Source organism: Callospermophilus lateralis, chromosome 8 (assembly GCF_048772815.1).
Source record: "Callospermophilus lateralis isolate mCalLat2 chromosome 8, mCalLat2.hap1, whole genome shotgun sequence".
NCBI lineage: Eukaryota > Metazoa > Chordata > Mammalia > Rodentia > Sciuridae > Callospermophilus > Callospermophilus lateralis.
This window is the reverse complement of record NC_135312.1, coordinates 68,878,358-68,892,373: the sequence shown is the minus strand read 5'-3', so window position 1 is coordinate 68,892,373 and position 14,016 is coordinate 68,878,358. Positions and strand designations below refer to the sequence as shown.

The following is a 14,016-nucleotide window of genomic DNA, read 5'->3' as shown; positions in this document are numbered from 1 at the left end:
CACATAAAATTAAAAACATCTGGGGCTGGGGCTGGAGCTCAGCAGTGGAGTGTTTGCCTACCATGTGCAAGGTGCTGGGTTTGATTCTCAGTACCATATAAAAATAAATAAATAAAATAAAAGTATTGTGTCCAACTATAACTAAAAATATTTTTTTAAAAAATTAAAGACATCTGTATGTCCAAAGATGTCTTAAACAGGAAGACCAGGGTGCTGCTGGGTGGAAAAGGGTGCCCAGCGAAGATGCTGCTGGACTTGTCGGAAGAGCATAAGGAGCACCTGGCCTTCCTGCCAAAGTGGTGGTGGAGTTTGGGTGAATCAGGGTGGAGTTCCTGAGGCAAGGGACCATCCCCAAGGTCTATGAGGGTGCCGCCAGGAAGCTCAACATGAGCAGTAACACTGTCCAGCATGGTGTGGAGGGGTTGACCTACCTGCTCACTGAGAGCTCCAAGCTCATGATTTCTGAAGTGGGTTTCCAAGACTCTGTTTTTGTTCTGGGATTCTCTGAAGAACTGAACAAATTATTGCTTCAGCTTTACCTGGACAACAGAAAAGAGATCAGGACTATTCTGGGTGAATTGGCACCCAGCCTTCCCAGTTATCACAGCCTTGAGTGGCGACTAGATGTACAGCCTGGAAGCAGAAGTCTCAGGCAACAGATAAAGCCAGCAGTGACTATAAATCCACACCTAAATCAGAATGGAGACCACAACAAAAAAGTTCTGCAGACAGCCTCAGCCACCCTACTTTATCTAGTTCAGCAACTGTAACAATCCTTGGACGAGATGAAAACCAACCACTGTAGGAGAGTAGTTCGCAACTTCAAGTGGTACCAAGTGTTAAGGTCCTAATGCCTTTTACTCATTTGTGAATGGATGACATTCAGGAATTACTTTTCAGAATTAACTTTTATTAATTGGTGTTGATAAATGCATCTAGATTCCATGAAATTCCTTTTCCTATTCCAGGATATTGAGGTCATGATCAGAAGCTAAAGTCAAGTTCCTTTTCTGATGCTAAATGTGGTCAGCTTCTTGACAGATTGAAATGTAATTTTGTATTTTAAATGTGTAAATAGGATTGAATCAACTAGAAATAAATCTATACTGTTCATATCTTCTGTATATATGAGCAATACCCTGTTTTTGGTACATTTTTGTCTGCTTAACTAGTATTTTCCTCTTTATTGATCAATTTTGAGAATAAAATTTACAGCTAATTTCTTTCCTATTCAGAGTATTTCTAAATAGTACAATATTTCTGACTTTTAAAAGCATCTCATGATGTTACTAGCTACAGAATAATGTAAAGTGAGTATGAGTTTTTTTAAATTATATGCCCATATTGTTATAGGAAGTTCATGAATTTTTCTTTGAATGTAAAGGTCAGTAGTTTTTTACCATATCGCTGAAGTTTGACTTATGATTCATTGACTTAAGTAGTACTCAATTTTGTGTGATTGTTAATAATATTTTCACAAGGATTAATTTTTCCTATATACCAAAAGCAACTAAGAGACACACTGTCATTTACATTTATAAATAATGGATACAAGAATAATGTAATCAATGCTTGATTATCTGGGGTAGAAAGATGTCTTAAACTAAAAATGTTTTGAAATTTAAGAATATATTTTCAATATAACTGATAGAGGTTTCAATATAACTAACACACTTGAAAATTGAAAATATGTAAAGATAACCTACAAATTGGTAAGAAAAATATAATTAATCTAGTTAAAAATGACCAAAATATATGAACAGAAATTTTACAAAGGAATACAAATGACTATCAAACACAGAAAAGGAATATAACATTATCAATGACAATAAATATAGACCTCATAATGAAATAGCTTCTGAAGGTTTTATTGCCAACAGCTAAGAGACCATGAGAAAGTGCCTGGACACCTCCAAGGAGACTAGACCAAGGGCATCTCACATGTGACCGACACTTGTGGCAACTGATGCTGCTTTTAGGAAGAGAGCTGGGTGTGATCCCTGGGCTCACCTCTCATATGCCCTGTGACCAGCAGTCACATTCCCTGCACATATACCAGGTACAGTCCCACACAAGGGAGGACTGTGACTAAAGCTCGTAGCAATGAGGTTCAGAGCAGCAAAAACCTGGAGATCTCTCAAAAGTGCATAAGCAGGAGAGTGGTCAATGTAACCAGGTACATCCACAGGCTGACTCCAGTCAAAACCAGTGAGCACAGTGGGTGAGTTTAAGGACCACCACTCTTTGATGCCTATTTTTATGTGTCCAGCTGGCAAGGTTATGGTCCCCAGTTGTTTGGTTAAGCATCAGTCTAGATGTGGAAAAATACTTCTTAGCTGTGATTGACATTGACTTTGAGTAACATAGGCCACCCTTTATAGTGTAGGTGGGCCTCATCTAATCAGTTGATGGCCTTAAGTGCAAGAACTGAGGTTCCTGAAGCAGAAAGGATTCCTCTCAAGGTAGCAAAATAGAAGACTCATCTGAGTTTTCAACCTGCTAACTTATGGAATTGACTCGAGATTGCAACATCTACTTTTTCCTAAATTTCCGGCCTGCTGACAAGTGCCATGGATTTCTGATTGTCTGCTCCCATAATATGAAACAACACATCAAAACTAATCTCTCTCCCATTCTCTCTCTCCTTATCTCTTCTCAGACTACACAGAATGTAGATACATTCAACAGAATATTTTTGTTAAATTAAAGGATCACTTATATGCTATACATTTATATGCATTTGTACACACAAACAAACACATACACATACACATATAATGTTAGGAATACTAGCAGCTTCCATAAAACTTCAAAGAATGTGAGAGAATAAGGACTCCTAAAGGTGGAAGGAGGCAGGGGAAAGCGTATACTTTCATGAAAGTTGTTACACTTGAATTTTCAAGGTAGGTTTATGAGAAATAACTAAAAACTTAATAAAAGCAGGCCAGTATGGACAATGTAAGTGTGTTATCAATGTGAGTTATGGGCAATTGAATCTTTGCCATCTGAGATCTTTTGAAACATGAGAAAATTAGTAATCAATGTTTCAATGATGTGCATGGATTTCTGGTGGCAGTGGATGGGGGTGGAAGAGGAAAACAAAGGCCACATGCTGAGGAGAGGCACTTTCCCACACCTGTGCTCATTTTTCAGTCATCTGACCAGCAAACAGAACTGTGGAATCTTGGCTGTCCCTGGAGTCACCTGGGAAGTTCTTAGTGCCTGGATCTCACCCCCAGACATCCACATTTATTGGCCTTAGAATGAGTTTAGGGAAGGACATATCTGAAGGCTCACCAAGGGGTTCTCAGTGCAGGTCTGGGACTCCCTGCGGGACAGGATGCTCTCAGGCTGCAGGTGTCTGAGCTCTGATTTAAAGTTAGTTTCAAGCAGGTGAAGAGCACAACCAGATCTGCTTTGTACAAAGAGTACAGGGCAGAGGGTAGAGGACAGATGAGCAAGAGGACAGACTGGCAGTCGCAAGGCAGTTTGATGCCCTTCTTGGTGGCTTTGGAGAAAGGTGAGGCATTTGGAAGCAAATATGCTGACTGTGATGTGTGGAGACCAAGAGGGGAAGATGCTCAGGGGTGTGTGGTGGGACCCAGGATTTCAAGCTGGTGATTAGGTAGGTTGTGATAAGTAGTGATGGTGAGCAGACTGGAACCTCTGGTCCTTTGATGTGCCAGCTTTACAGAGCCTGGGAACCCTTTGCTGCAGAAAAATCTTTGTTAATCATTGGATGGCTTGAGAGAAGGTTAAAATCAATGAGTGATTTTGGGCATGGTGACATATTCCTGTAATCCCATCAGCTCAGGAGGTTGAGGCAGAAGGATCCTGAGTTCAAAGCCAACCTCAGCAAAAGTGAGATGCTAAGCAACTCAGTGAGACCCTGTCTCTAAATAAAATACAAAAAAGGACAGGAATGTGGCTCAGTGGTTGAGTGACCCTGATTTCAATCCCTGGTACCCTTACTCCAATTTTTTTTTTTTTTTTTTTTACAATAAAAGCAATGGGTGATCTGTGCCTTTCCTCCCAGAGGACTGTTCAGGAAACTTTGCTTCTCATTCTCTGGTTCCTTGTGCCATGTCTGTTGGTGGCACAGCTTTTCTAGGAGCAGGATTGATGGTTACTATGAAACCCACAGACTTCTCATGAGTTGTTCCATGGGGCCAGTTGTACTCACCTCTGTCTTCAGGTTTCCAAAATGCTGGTATAGTCCCAAGAACATCTTCTTGGTTTTATTTTATCTGTTTTTAAACAAAAAGTGAGGATCTATTGAATTTCACCTAAAGTAATTAGCAAATAACATTTTTCCCCTTAGTTCACAGTGTCACAGCAAACCATCTAAAAGGTATTCATGAGCAGAGTAATGTTAATATTAATAAACCTAATGATGATTTAAAAGCAAATTGAAAATTTAATCTTTCATTAATTCATGACATAGTTATAGAAAACCTAGTTATTATGACTTCAATAAAAGTTCTTTTGGAGATTATCACACTTTATTTGGAAAGAAACAGAAGGGCAAAAGTTTCTAAATCTAACTTGCAGTTCAAATCTTCCAATTCCTCCTCCTTTTCTGGAGGCAGGGTGAGGTTAAAGACTTCCTTTCACTCTTTTCTGCTTTCTTGTTATGGACTTCCCATCTCCTCCTGGCTGATGATTTATTTGAGTTTCTTAGGATGGAGGAGGCATAATCCAGGGGGTGGGAAACAACCTTCAATAGCTGCAGCTTGACTAGACAGCACTGGACAGGTACCCAGGTGAAGAGCTGCAAGTGCTGGGTCAGGGGGCCCCCGTAGCCCCAGACACAAATGTTTGCAAATTAAGCTCAGAAATACATCAGGAGTTTTTAAGGGAGTAAAAGCATCTCTGGTTTGTGAGATCACATGAGGAGAAGATGGTTGCCTGGGCCACTGCTCTGTCAGGTCACTGGCTCTGGAATAGAGCTCAGAACAGAAAAGGTCAGAGCCCAGTCAGAGGTTGTCCTGCCTCTCGCCTCCCTGTAACTGTGCTTTGGCAGCCTGCACCTTCTGATGGACTCAGCGACAGTATCTGCAGCTGCTCAGTCTGCCAGAAGAGCTGTGTGAAGACAGGCCTGTCAGGAGGTGTCAGGAGTAGTAGGGATGAGAGCCTGGGCCTGGCTCCAGCACAGGAGTGAGTCTGAGCCGCACCAGGTTGTAGAGATGGCTGCATGGCAGCCTGGCAAAACTCAACTGTCCTGACCTCTGAAGGTAAGGAGGAGCCCACATTGCTTTTGGGACCATGCTACATACCACTTTTAAATATGTTTATAAGGAACTGGCTTCAGAGTTATCACCAGGCACTGCTCACGGAGTTCCGTGAGAGGCCAGCACATGTTTCCAGAAGGTAAGACTGAGATACCCAATGAGGTCCGACCCCTCACACAGCATCCTCCTCACCCTCTCTCCTGTACAATAAAAGGTGTGAAGGTCATTACACCTCTCAGCACTGGGCTGGGGACACATGGGTGACAGGGTACCCTGCTTCAATTCTGGCTGATGGCGTGACTTTAACAGTGCATGTCTGGAATGTTAGAGCGGCATTTATGATCATTAGAAATAATCAAGTCCAGACCAAGGAAAAATGTCTAAGAGAATGTTCAATAATTTATAGCTAAATGACTTTGGGACCTCAAGGTAGAATATCCAGGTGGTTCTTAAAGGACTCATAAATACTCAATTTAAAGGGGAAATATTAACATGGAGGTTTATGATCAGAGCATTGAAATTACATTGATCATCTCTACTCTGGCTCTAAAAATAAAAATGGAAGAATAACCCAGCTACCTAAGCAAGAAGACTGCAAGTCATGTCTTGCATGGTAAAGTGACATCTGCCATTGGCACAGCTCAGGGACCTTGCTCCAGGAGACCTTCCTGGAAACGCCCCCAAGGACTCTCAATCGACCCAGCCTCTAGCCCCAACTCTGCCTGTCAGGGGTGAGTGTGTGCATCATTTGCTGTTATATTCTGTTTCTTTGAGGCAGAGAGGACACATATCAGAGTGAGAGAGGTTGATGGAGACAACTTCTCAGGAAGAGATCTGCCCATGAGCTGGAATGGGACCTTCCAAAGTTCTGGTTGTCCTGGGGCTGGCATGGAGAATGCAAAACAAGAGGTGATCTGAGGGTCTTTGGTGAGGGTTTATAGTACAGAGGGGTGGACCACAATGAGAAACGGAGAAGTGTGAGGCCTTCCTAGGGAAGCAGAGTGCCCAGGCCTCTCCTTAGATACCTGCAGCTCCTGATAGGGTTAAGGAATACCAAGCTGGTTCTGACACCTCCTAGAATGGAAATGACAGAAAAACTCACAATTCCTGCCCTACCTACCTTAGGATCTGTTGGAAAAATGCAGTGAGATCAGTTTTTACAACAGACTCCAGAATGGCAATATGTAAATCAATGGTTGTGCAACTGAAGTGATTCTGCAATCTGTATATGGGGTAAAAATGGGAGTTCATATCCCACTTGAATCAAAGTGTGAAATATGATATATCAAGAACTATGTAATGTTTTGAACAACCTACAATAAAAATTAATTAAAAAAAAAAAAAAAGAGATGAATTCTAGATAGGGCAGAGGGGTGGGAGGGAAAGGGAAGGGGCAAGGGATTAACAAGGATGGGGAATGTGATGGACATCATTACCCAAAGTACATGTATGAAGACATGAATTGGTGTCAACATGCTTTATATACAACCAGAGATATGAAAAATTATGCTGTATATGTATAATAAGAATTGTAATGCATTCCACTGTCATTTATTTTTTAAAAAGTCAATAAAAATAAATTTTAAAAAATGAGAAGCTAAAAAGGAGATTAATAATAATAAAATAAAATAAAATAAAATAAATAATTATAATAATTTCCCTGAAAAAAAAAAAAGATCATCCTGGAAACTAAAAAGTGCAGTCCAAATGCAAGCTCCACAAAACACACATGAATGTTGATTAATTATTTCCTGAATGGACAAATCCAACAAATGGGTGGCGGTGCAGAGGAGAGAAAAATCACTTCCCTGCAACTAAAAAGAATGAATCACTGCCTCTCCTAAGACATTCACTGGCCATATTTGGTGGCCATTATTTTTCATTGGAACTCAGCTGTGTTACACATATTCTTCTGTACATATGAAATATTCCAAATAGGAAAATAATTTCATTAGATGAATATGAGATATTTTTGATAGGTATTATCAAAGAAGCTAGGTATTATATTTATTTTTTAATAAAGGTATATGTACATGAACATATACCTTTATTTATTTTTATTTTTATGTAGAGGTTAGGAATGAACCCAGTGCCTCACAAGTGCTAGACAAGCACTCTACCACTGAGCTATGACCCTAGCCTGGTATTATATTCCTTAAAAAAATCTATCAAATAGAAATATAAAATATAGAAAAAATTATTTAAATGTCTCCAAATATTAAAGTTATTTCAGAGCAAAATGCCAAATCTCTGAAGTTGGATACTTGGGTAATCTGTAAGTGTTGAACTATATTATCCACGTTCATGATTAGTTATTAGCAGATATGATTAATTAAGATGAGGTTATACTCGGGTAAGGTGGACCCTAATCCAATATTACTGGCATCCTTATACAGGAGAAATTTGGACACCAACATGCACACAAAAGGAATGTTCAGTGATGACTGAAGGTTTGCTGTCACAGCCCTAATACCTTCAGAGAGAGAATGGCGTGCCCATGCCTTGATTTCAGATTATTGACTGGAGAAATTGAGATAATATCCTGTTGTTTAACAGCTTCTGTGAAGTCACTCAGTTTGTGGTGCTTTGTTATGGCAGCACTGGCCATAACAAAGTCCTACTGATATTATGGAACAAAATGAGGTTATAAAATTACTAAAATTATAAGATTATAAATCTATGCTGCTCACAATTAAATGTGGACACTAGTACATGAAACATACACACACTAGTATAAAGAAGTCTCCTTTCCTGAAAAATTCATCCCTAAATTCATTAGGCAGGCAGAAAAAAGGGGGTATGTACAATAAGAGAGAGGAGGAGAAAAGAAGGAAAGGATAGTGTTATGGTTTAGATTAGGTGTTCTCCAAAAGCTCATGTGAGAAAATGTAAGATTTACAGGTGAAATGGTTGGGTTATGACAGTCTTAACCCAATCAGTGAATTAATCTCCTGACAGGGCTAACTGTTAACTGTAGGCAGGGAGGGTGCACCTGGGGGAGGTGGTTCACTGGGAATATGACTTTGGGATATATATTTTGTCCTTGAGGAGAAGATCTCTTTCTCTGCTTCCTGCTGTGATGTCTTGAACTGTTTTTCTCCACCACACCCTATTGCCCTGATATTCAGCCTCACCTCAAGCCCTAAGGAATGGAGCTGAGCCCCAAGGAATAGAGCCAGCTGTCTATGGACTAAGACCTCTGAAACAGTGAGCCCGCAAATAAACTTTTCCTCCTCTCTGCTGTTCTTGTCAGGTCTTTTTGGTCACAGCAGTGAGAAAGCTGACTAAGACAGATTACAAGTACTTCAAAGCAAGATGTCAGCACTCAAGAGGTATAAGGAAGGAGGTGGAGGTCACAACAGGTGTGGGGGTGGTTGAGAGTAATCTGAATTCAAGTGATGTAAGGAAGGCACTTGCATGTAGAGGTTGCCTAGTATGGAGTGTAAGACTATATGGGAAGGGCATTTATGTCTCAGAACATCTGTTCAGGGGATGTCAGAGCCAGAGAAGGCACAGATGGTTTGAAAATATAAATATGGAAAAATATATGTTGGTAACAAATAAAAGAAATCTGGAGTGCTATATTAATATTAAAGAAAGTAGACCTTGGAGCAGAGAAGTATCCGTGATAAGGAAGGGATTTCATAAATGTTTATATACTTAATAATAGTGTTTCAAAACACCTGGAGCAAAAACATATACAACAGCACACAGAAACAAGAACAGCAGGAGATTGCAATATTTCTTTGTCAGTAAATCAGTAACAAGGAGATGGAAATCCCTTAAGGAATTTGAACATCAACCAACTTGAACCAACTGACATTTATAGAACATGCCACCTAAGGATCGCATAATATATATTCTTTTTTTTTAAGAGAGAGAAAGAGAGGGAATTTTTTTAATATTTATTTTTTAGTTTTCAGCGGACATAACATCTTTGTTTGTATGTGGTGCTGAGGATCGAACCCGGGCCGCACGAATGCCAGGCAAGCATGCTACCACTTGAGCCACATCCCCAGCCCCAGAATATATATTCTTTGCAACTGAAAACAGATGAATTACCTAGACAGAAAATTCTGAATCATAACTACTAATAAGTTTATAAGGATTTGAGTCACACAGAGTATATTCCTTGACTACAATGATCACAATTTTAAAAACAATAATAGAAATAGCTCTGGAAAATTCATGAACATTTGAAAACTAAATAATGAATTTCTGAATAACCTATGAGTGAAAGATAAAATCAAAGGAGAAAACAAAGTACTTCAACCAAACTTGGAATAGAACCACCATTGGACCCAGTTATTCCACTCCTCTGTATATACCCAAAGGATCTGAAAAACAGCATACTACAGTTATATAGCCACCCCAATGTTTACAGCAGCTCAATTCACAATAGTGAAGCTATGGAACTAACCCAGATGCCCTTCAACAGATGAACATATAAAGAAAATGTGGTATATATACACATGGAATATTACTCACCATAAAGAAGAATAAAATTATGGCATTTGCCAGGTAAATAAATTGAGCTAGAGACTTATCATGCTAAGTGAAATAAATGAATCCCCCAAAATCAAAGGCCAAATGTTCTCTCTGATAAGCTAACACACAATAAGGGGTGGGGGAATAGAAAGTCATTGGATTAGACAAAGGGGAATCAAGGCAAGGCAAGGAGGGTGGAAATAGGAAAGACAGAAGACATTCCTTTTCTATGTTCATATATGAATACACAACCAGTGTAACTCCACATCATCCACAACTACAAGAATGGGAAGTTATAATCCATGTACGTATAATATGTCAAAATACATTCTACTGCTAAGTAAAACTAAAAACACCAGTAAAAAAAAAATTTAAGAAAAGGAAGTACTTCAACTAAATAAGTATACAACTTATCAGAATTTGTGGAATATGATAAACTGATACGTACGGGGAAATGTATAGCACTAAACACCTGTATTAGAAAGGTCAAGAGGCAACCAGGGTACACATCTGTTTCCCAAGCTACTTAGGATGCTATGGTAGGAAAATCACAAGTTCAAAGCCTGCCTGGGCAGGGGATGTAGTTCACTGGTAGAGTGTTTGCTAGACATGTGTGTGGCTCTGAGTTCAGAAATCAGTATTGCAAAGCAAAAACATTAATAAGAAATAAGCAAACAAACAAAATCCCTTGGATTTTTAGAGAATGAGCATATTTAGGTGCTGGAAATAAAAGCCAGAGAAAGAGTAAACAGAGTTAATAGTGCAGTTAAGAGCACAGCCTGGAGGACCTGACTGCCTGGATCTTAGTAAAAGCTAAAGTAGATTACTTGCTGTTTGACTTTATCTAAGTTACTTCACCTTCTTAACTTTGTTTATAAAATAAAGATAATTAATGATAGCTCATATCTGTCTTATTATCTTGTCTATGTAACATATGTTAATATATCAGTCCTTTGCCCATAGCACAAGAGTTAATAACTAGAATCAACAAATGGGACTTACTCAAACTAAAAAGTTTTTTCTCAGCAAGAGAAACAATAAGAGAGGTAAATAGGGAGCCTACATCCTAGGAACAAATTTTTACTCCTCACACTTCAGATAGAGCCCTAATATCCAGAGTATACAAAGAACTCAAAAAACTAAACAATAAGATAACAAATAACCCAATCAACAAATGGACCAAAGACCTGAACAGACACTTCTCAGAGGAGGACATACAATCAATCAACAAGTACATGAAAAAATGCTCACCATCTCTAGCAGTCAGAGAAATGCAAATCAAAGTCACCCTAAGATACCATCTCACTCCAGTAAGATTAGCAGCCATTAAGAAGTCAAACAACAACAAGTGCTGGCGAGGATGTGGGGAAAAGGGTACTCTTGTACATTGCTGGAGGGACTGCAAATTGGTGAGGCCAATTTGGAAAGCAGTATGAAGATTTCTGGAAAAGCTGGGAATGGAACCACCATTTGACCCAGCTATTGCCCTTCTTGGACTATTCCCTGAAGACCTTAAAAGAGCGTACTACAGGGATACTGCCACATCCATGTTTATAGCAGCACAATTCACAATAGCTAGACTGTGGAACCAACCCAGATGCCCTTCAATAGATGAATGGATAAAAAAAATGTGGCATTTATACACAATGGAGATTACCTAGCACTCAAAAATGACAAAATCATGGAATTTGCAGGGAAATGGATGGCATTAGAGCAGATTATGCTAAGTGAAGCTAGCCAATCCCTAAAGAACAAATGCCAAATGTCTTCTTTGATATAATGAGAGCAACTAAGAACAGAGCAGGGAGGAAGAGCAGGAGGAAAAAATTAACATTGAACAGAGACATGAGGTGGGAGGGAAAAGGAGAGAAAAGGGAAATTGCATGGAAATGGAAATAGACCCTCACTGTTATACAAAATTACATATAAGAGGTTGTGAGGGAAAAGGGAAAAAAAAAACAAGGGAGAGAATTAAATTACAGCAGATGGAATAGAGAGAGAAGATGGGAGGGGAGGGGAGGGGGATAGTAGAGGATAGGAAAGGTAGCAGAATACAACAGTTACTAATATGGCATTATGTAAAAAAGTGGATGTGTAACCGATGTGATTCTGCAATCTGTATACGGGGTAAAAATGGGAGTTCATAACCCACTTGAATCTAAAGGATGAAATATGATATGTCAAGAGCTATGTAATGTTTTGAACAACCAATAAAAAAAAGGGAAAAAAATATAACACTCCTTGAAACAATCCAACCTTCAAAGATCCCAACTCACTCTATGCAGATGAGAAAACCAAGCTTTAGAGAAGTAACTTCCTCATGGTCACAAAGTGAGTAAGTGGACAAGTGGATAACAACAATAATATGTGGTGGTGGTGGAGATGATGATGATGGTAATACGAGCAATTTTATATAGTTGTTTGGATTAAATGAGTCATTTTACATACATACATTTAGAATAATGCCTAGAACAGGCTTAATTGATCAATGAATATCATTTGTTGTTATTACCATTAGTTCTACCATGTAAACAAGGGAAACCTAATACTAATGGTACCAGAAGGTTTTTCATGAAAAAAGGAAAGCAATAGCCAGCTCAAAGTAGAGAACTTAAGGGAAGTCATGGGGTCTGGAAACTAGGAGAGATCTTGTTGAGTGGCTTTGCCAGAGTGGTGAGGGCGAAAGTCAGATGAAGGTGGTAATGACTAAGTGGGTCAAAATGGAGAGAGAAAAAAGAGGTTACTCCTAAAGGGGACATGGGCTGGTAAGAGAGACAGGACCAGGTTTGAGTTAATAACTATATGAAGGGATTTTGTTTTAGAATGGGCTGACAGATATCTCTGTAGCTTAAGTAGGAAAGATAAAGTGGAATACCAAGAGAAGATAATTAATTACTGGAACAAGGTCTCATAACAGGTCTGAAGTGATGAGATGACAGGTAAAAGTAGAATGACCCCAGGCATGCCAGATAGTCTTACTTTTAACAGATAAAAGGTAACAAAGAGAAAATAAATGCAAAACCCCCCGAAACAGTACAGGGCAACGACAGAGTTGGGTGTTCTGTGAGTATATTTAAGCTAATGAAAACCAATTTTCATGCAATATTTGCCATGATAGTTTGAAGTCCCTTATGTTCTTGAAAGAGAGGTGATACAATTTATGCCAATTATGCATAATTAGTCTGAGCAGTAAGATGAAGGCATAATCTAGAATTTGAGAAATTAAGATAGACTTGATGAAATTTGTACCATTTTAGAAAAATATGTAATTCTGACCCTGATAATCTGCTAATAATTAGGAGAGAGGAGGTGAGAAACTGTTTTTGAAATAACAGTCAAAAGGCCAATTCAAATATTTTAACTATAATGGAACATTTTTGAAAATTTATATATATATATATATATATATATTTGGATATATATTTGGATATATATATATATGTATATATATATATATCTCAACTAGTTCAAAAGGCCTGATCCAAATATTTTTGGTTTTTGTATTTATTCTTTGCTAACCACATTCTAAAAATACGAGCTAAATTCTGAAAATCAAAGACTATTCCATATGTTCAAATCATACAATATCAAATCCTTAGCTTTAAGTAACTTACTACCTAAATCAATGAAGGGAAGGTAAAATTTCCATGTTAAAGAAGAAAGGTTTCAAGCTTCATTGGGCTACCAAGAGCACAGAGAAATGAATCCTAAGGAAACCCAACTTACCTAATATCTAATGAACTGAGGACACACCAGTTATAGACACAACATGCCCATGACAACTTACCTCTCAAGATGAACATAATGTCAAGAAAGAACGTTTTTAACCAAAAACATTGTCTTTGCACTATACTCCAGACCCATCAATTTGGAAAAATATAACTTTGCATGAAGAAAATATCCAACAGGCCATAGCCATTCCTGAAAAAAAGATAATTTAAAGTAAAGAAAAAGAACTGTGAATATCTAAAACTATTTGAAAAATAACTGAAAACTCAGAGAAAAATGAAATTCTTACAGGTCCTTGGTGATAATTGAAACCTCTAGCAAGATTGTAGTTGTCATTGTCTAACGAATTGTCATACATTCCACAGTAAACCATATCACTGCAAAATGATTGGAATTTAAGTTAAATAAAAGAAGCTCAGATATCATAGAAAGCATTAAAAACATTTCAATAGAAATGTTAAGAGAAATAATCATGTTATCTTCCAATTCATAGAATAAGCTCAGCATTAAAACATAATTTAACCTTAAATAAGAATATAATGAGTCCAGAGGACTTTGGCAATGTGTT

The 14,016-nt window shown here is 38.3% G+C and overlaps 2 pseudogenes; one reads left to right on the top strand and one right to left on the bottom strand.

Annotated features, from left to right (window-relative positions):
* Window positions 1-243: 243 nt before the first annotated feature.
* On the top strand, window positions 244-851 carry LOC143405701 (COMM domain-containing protein 2 pseudogene; annotated as a pseudogene).
* Window positions 852-2,006: 1,155 nt separating this feature from the next.
* Window positions 2,007-14,016, bottom strand: part of LOC143405700 (glycogen debranching enzyme-like) — a 60,062-nt pseudogene continuing 48,052 nt past the window's right edge.